The sequence below is a fragment of the Pseudophryne corroboree genome, chromosome 7, assembly GCF_028390025.1.
Source record: "Pseudophryne corroboree isolate aPseCor3 chromosome 7, aPseCor3.hap2, whole genome shotgun sequence".
In the NCBI taxonomy this organism is placed as follows: domain Eukaryota; kingdom Metazoa; phylum Chordata; class Amphibia; order Anura; family Myobatrachidae; genus Pseudophryne; species Pseudophryne corroboree.
This window is the reverse complement of record NC_086450.1, coordinates 439,197,044-439,203,043: the sequence shown is the minus strand read 5'-3', so window position 1 is coordinate 439,203,043 and position 6,000 is coordinate 439,197,044.

The following is a 6,000-nucleotide window of genomic DNA, read 5'->3' as shown; positions in this document are numbered from 1 at the left end:
GGACGTGAAGAGCATGCGCCTTCCACTATTTGCATGCCCCCTGCAAGTGCTGGAAGGAGCACCCGCAGTCCAGTTCCTGATAGTCAGATTGAAGATGTCAGTGTTGAAGTACACCAGGATGAGGAGGATATGGGTGTTGCTGGCGCTGGGGAGGAAATTGACCAGGAGGATTCTGATGGTGAGGTGGTTTGTTTAAGTCAGGCACCCGGGGAGACACCTGTTGTCCGTGGGAGGAATATGGCCGTTGACATGCCAGGTGAAAATACCAAAAAAATCAGCTCTTCGGTGTGGAGGTATTTCACCAGAAATGCGGACAACAGGTGTCAAGCCGTGTGTTCCCTTTGTCAAGCTGTAATAAGTAGGGGTAAGGACGTTAACCACCTCGGAACATCCTCCCTTATACGTCACCTGCAGCGCATTCATAATAAGTCAGTGACAAGTTCAAAAACTTTGGGTGACAGCGGAAGCAGTCCACTGACCAGTAAATCCCTTCCTCTTGTAACCAAGCTCACGCAAACCACCCCACCAACTCCCTCAGTGTCAATTTCCTCCTTCCCCAGGAATGCCAATAGTCCTGCAGGCCATGTCACTGGCAAGTCTGACGAGTCCTCTCCTGCCTGGGATTCCTCCGATGCATCCTTGCGTGTAACGCCTACTGCTGCTGGCGCTGCTGTTGTTGCCGCTGGGAGTCGATGGTCATCCCAGAGGGGAAGTCGTAAGCCCACTTGTACTACTTCCAGTAAGCAATTGACTGTTCAACAGTCCTTTGCGAGGAAGATGAAATATCACAGCAGTCATCCTACTGCAAAGCGGATAACTGAGGCCTTGGCATCCTGGGTGGTGAGAAACGTGGTTCCGGTATCCATCATTACTGCAGAGCCAACTAGAGACTTGTTGGAGGTACTGTGTCCCCGGTACCAAATACCATCTAGGTTCCATTTCTCTAGGCAGGCGATACCGAAAATGTACACAGACCTCAGAAAAAGAGTCACCAGTGTCCTAAAAAATGCAGCTGTACCCAATGTCCACTTAACCACGGACATGTGGACAAGTGGAGCAGGGCAGGGTCAGGACTATATGACTGTGACAGCCCACTGGGTAGATGTATGGACTCCCGCCGCAAGAACAGCAGCGGCGGCACCAGTAGCAGCATCTCGCAAACGCCAACTCTTTCCTAGGCAGGCTACGCTTTGTATCACCGCTTTCCAGAATACGCACACAGCTGAAAACCTCTTACGGCAACTGAGGAAGATCATCGCGGAATGGCTTACCCCAATTGGACTCTCCTGTGGATTTGTGGCATCGGACAACGCCAGCAATATTGTGTGTGCATTAAATCTGGGCCAATTCCAGCACGTCCCATGTTTTGCACATACCTTGAATTTGGTGGTGCAGAATTTTTTAAAAAACGACAGGGGCGTGCAAGAGATGCTGTCGGTGGCCAGAAGAATTGCGGGACACTTTCGGCGTACAGGCACCACGTACAGAAAACTGGAGCACCACCAAAAACGCCTGAACCTGCCCTGCCATCATCTGAAGCAAGAAGTGGTAACGAGGTGGAATTCAACCCTCTATATGCTTCAGAGGTTGGAGGAGCAGCAAAAGGCCATTCAAGCCTATACAATTGAGCACGATATAGTAGGTGGAATGCACCTGTCTCAAGTGCAGTGGAGAATGATTTCAACGTTGTGCAAGGTTCTGATGCCCTTTGAACTTGCCACACGTGAAGTCAGTTCAGACACTGCCAGCCTGAGTCAGGTCATTCCCCTCATCAGGCTTTTGCAGAAGAAGCTGGAGGCATTGAAGAAGGAGCTAACACGGAGCGATTCCGCTAGGCATGTGGGACTTGTGGATGCAGCCCTTAATTCGCTTAACAAGGATTCACGGGTGGTCAATCTGTTGAAATCAGAGCACTACATTTTGGCCACCGTGCTCGATCCTAGATTTAAAGCCTACCTTGGATCTCTCTTTCCGGCAGACACAGGTCTGCTGGGGTTGAAAGACCTGCTGGTGACAAAATTGTCAAGTCAAGCGGAACGCGACCTGTCAACATCTCCTCCTTCACATTCTCCCGCAACTGGGGGTGCGAGGAAAAGGCTCAGAATTCCGAGCCCACCCGCTGGCGGTGATGCAGGGCAGTCTGGAGCGACTGCTGATGCTGACATCTGGTCCGGACTGAAGGACCTGACAACGATTACGGACATGTCGTCTACTGTCACTGCATATGATTCTCTCAACATTGATAGAATGGTGGAGGATTATATGAGTGACCGCATCCAAGTAGGCACGTCACACAGTCCGTACTTATACTGGCAGGAAAAAGAGGCAATTTGGAGGCCCTTGCACAAACTGGCTTTATTCTACCTAAGTTGCCCTCCCACAAGTGTGTACTCCGAAAGAGTGTTTAGTGCCGCCGCTCACCTTGTCAGCAATCGGCGTACGAGGTTACATCCAGAAAATGTGGAGAAGATGATGTTCATTAAAATGAATTATAATCAATTCCTCCGCGGAGACATTGACCAGCAGCAATTGCCTCCACAAAGTACACAGGGAGCTGAGATGGTGGATTCCAGTGGGGACGAATTGATAATCTGTGAGGAGGGGGATGTACACGGTGATATATCGGAGGGTGAAGATGAGGTGGACATCTTGCCTCTGTAGAGCCAGTTTGTGCAAGGAGAGATTAATTGCTTCTTTTTTGGGGTGGGTCCAAACCAACCCGTCATATCAGTCACAGTCGTGTGGCAGACCCTGTCACTGAAATGATGGGTTGGTTAAAGTGTGCATGTCCTGTTTTGTTTATACAACATAAGGGTGGGTGGGAGGGCCCAAGGATAATTCCATCTTGCACCTCTTTTTTCTTTTCTTTTTCTTTGCATCATGTGCTGATTGGGGAGGGTTTTTTGGAAGGGCCATCCTGCGTGACACTGCAGTGCCACTCCTAGATGGGCCCGGTGTTTGTGTCGGCCACTAGGGTCGCTTATCTTACTCACACAGTCAGCTACCTCATTGCGCCTCTTTTTTTCTTTGCGTCATGTGCTGTTTGGGGAGGGTTTTTTGGAAGGGACATCCTGCGTGACACTGCAGTGCCACTCCTAGATGTGCCCGGTGTTTGTGTCGGCCACTAGGGTCGCTAATCTTACTCACACAGTCAGCTACCTCATTGCGCCTCTTTTTTTCTTTGCGTCATGTGCTGTTTGGGGAGGGTTTTTTGGAAGGGCCATCCTGCGTGACACTGCAGTGCCACTCCTAGATGGGCCCGGTGTTTGTGTCGGCCACTAGGGTCGCTTATCTTACTCACACAGCGACCTCGGTGCAAATTTTAGGACTAAAAATAATATTGTGAGGTGTGATGTGTTCAGAATAGGCTGAAAATGAGTGTAAATTATGTTTTTTGAGGTTAATAATACTTTGGGATCAAAATTACCCCCAAATTCTATGATTTAAGCTGTTTTTTAGGGTTTTTTGAAAAAAACACCCGAATCCAAAACACACCCGAATCCGACAAAAAAAATTCGGTGAGGTTTTGCCAAAACGCGGTCGAACCCAAAACACGGCCGCGGAACCGAACCCAAAACCAAAACACAAAACCCGAAAAATTTCCGGCGCTCATCTCTAGTTAGTATCCCCCCTCGGATGTGGATGACATAATAAAAAAAATAAAAAAAGTAGGTGAAGATGGACATTATAGGGCAAATGAGATGATATTATCGATAGCTGAATCCTTTTCAGTATAGGGAAAAGAAGTGTTCTTACACTCCTATCCCTAAATGATGAAAAGTTATATTGTTGTTCTGTTTCTACGTATAAAAGGATGTTGCAAACTTAGAGGAACCATTTAGTCTCGAACTCCAGGCTCATTCCCTTCAGTTGTAGGGTTCCTAAATTGAAGATGGTACGCATCTCTGTTTGTGCCAATCTTTCCTCAACATTATTTTTTCTCCAGTTCCTAGGAGCTAGCTGTATTCCACAGAATAGTGAAATCTCAGAAGTTTTGCACATATGCTTTTTCTTAAAATGTGCAGATAATCCATGGGTATCAAGGCCTTTCCTAATGTTCCTCAGATGTTCGTTCATCCTCTTCTTTAATTTTCGAATCATTCTTCCAGAAGAACACAGCATATAGGCCCTCATTCCGAGTTGATCGGTCGCAAGGCGAATTTAGCAGAGTTACACACGCTAAGCCGCCGCCTACTGGGAGTGAATCTTAGCTTCTTAAAATTGCGACCGATGTATTCGCAATATTGCGATTACTAACTACTTAGCAGTTTCAGAGTAGCTCCAGACTTACTCTGCCTGTGCGATCAGTTCAGTGCTTGTCGTTCCTGGTTGACGTCACAAACACACCCAGCGTTCGCCCAGGCACTCCCACCGTTTCTCCGGCCACTCCTGCGTTTTTTCCGTAAACGGTAGCGTTTTCAGCCACACGCCCCTGAAATGCCGTGTTTCCGCCCAGTAACACCCATTTCCTGTCAATCACATTACGATCGCCGGAGCGATGAAAAAGCCGTGAGTAAAAATACTTTCTTCATAGTAAAGTTACTTGGCGCAGTCGCAGTGCGAACATTGCGCATGCGTACTAAGCGGATTTTCATTGCGATGCGATGAAAAATACCGAGCGAACAACTCGGAATGAGGGCCATAGAACGGAAGCATACAGCCTGATTGTGTCCAGTCAGAGTCACAGGCATCCCAGTCACACCAAGCATGCATCCTGATTGTGTCCATGCAGAGTCACAGGCATCCCAGTCACACCAAGCATGTGTCCTGATTGTGTCCATGCAGAGTCACAGGCATCCCAGTCACACCAAGCATGTGTCCTGATTGTGTCCATGCAGAGTCACAGGCATCCCAGTCACACCAAGCATGTGTCCTGTTTGTGTCCATGCAGAGTCACAGGCATCCCAGTCACACAAAGCATGCAGCCTGATTGTGTCCATGCAGGGTCACAGGCATCCTATTCACACCAAGCATGCGTCCTGATTGTGTCCATGCAGAGTCACAGGCATCCCAGTCACACAAAGCATGTGTCCTGATTGTGTCCATGCAGAGTCACAGGCATCCCAGTCACACCTAGCATGTGTCCTGATTGTGTCCATGCAGAGTCACAGGCATCCCAGTCACACAAAGCATGCATCCTGATTGTGTCCATGCAGGGTCACAGGCGTCCCAGTCACACAAAGCATGTGGCCGGATTGTGTCCATGCAGAGTCACAGAAGTCCCAGTCACACCAAGCATGTGTCCTGATTGTGTCCATGCAGAGTCACAGAAGTCCCAGTCACACCAAGCATGTGTCCTGATTGTGTCCATGCAGAGTCACAGAAGTCCCAGTCACACAAAGCATGTGGCCGGATTGTGTCCATGCAGAGTCACAGAAGTCACAGTCACACCAAGCATGTGTCCTGATTGTGTCCATGCAGGGTCACAGGCATCCCAGTCACACAAAGCATGTGTCCTGATTGTGTCTGTGCAGAGTCACAGAAGTCCTAGTCACACAAAGCATGCGTCCTGATTGTGTCCATGCAGGGTCACAGGCGTCCAAGTCACACAAAGCATGTGGCCGGATTGTGTCCATGCAGAGTCACAGGCATCCCAGTCACACAAAGCATGTGTCCTGATTGTGTCTGTGCAGAGTCACAGAAGTCCTAGTCACACAAAGCATGCGTCCTGATTGTGTCCATGCAGGGTCACAGGCGCCCCAGTCATACAAACATGAGTCCTGATTGTGTCCGTGCAGAGTCACAGGCATCCCAGTCACACAAAGTATGCAGCCGGATTGTGTCCATGCCTCTGGGTTGTTTTTTTTCTTGCAATGTATGTGATATCATGACATTGTGCCATTGAAGTGAAGAAGATCAGGGAGCCAGAAGACTAAGGGCAACTGAAGGGACAGAGGGGGCATGAGGCAAAAGAGACACAAGGGGTGCTGGTGGGGGAGACAAGGGAAGGGTGAGGCTGGATAAACATGTGGAGGATGAGGCTGAAGAGACATGGGGCAG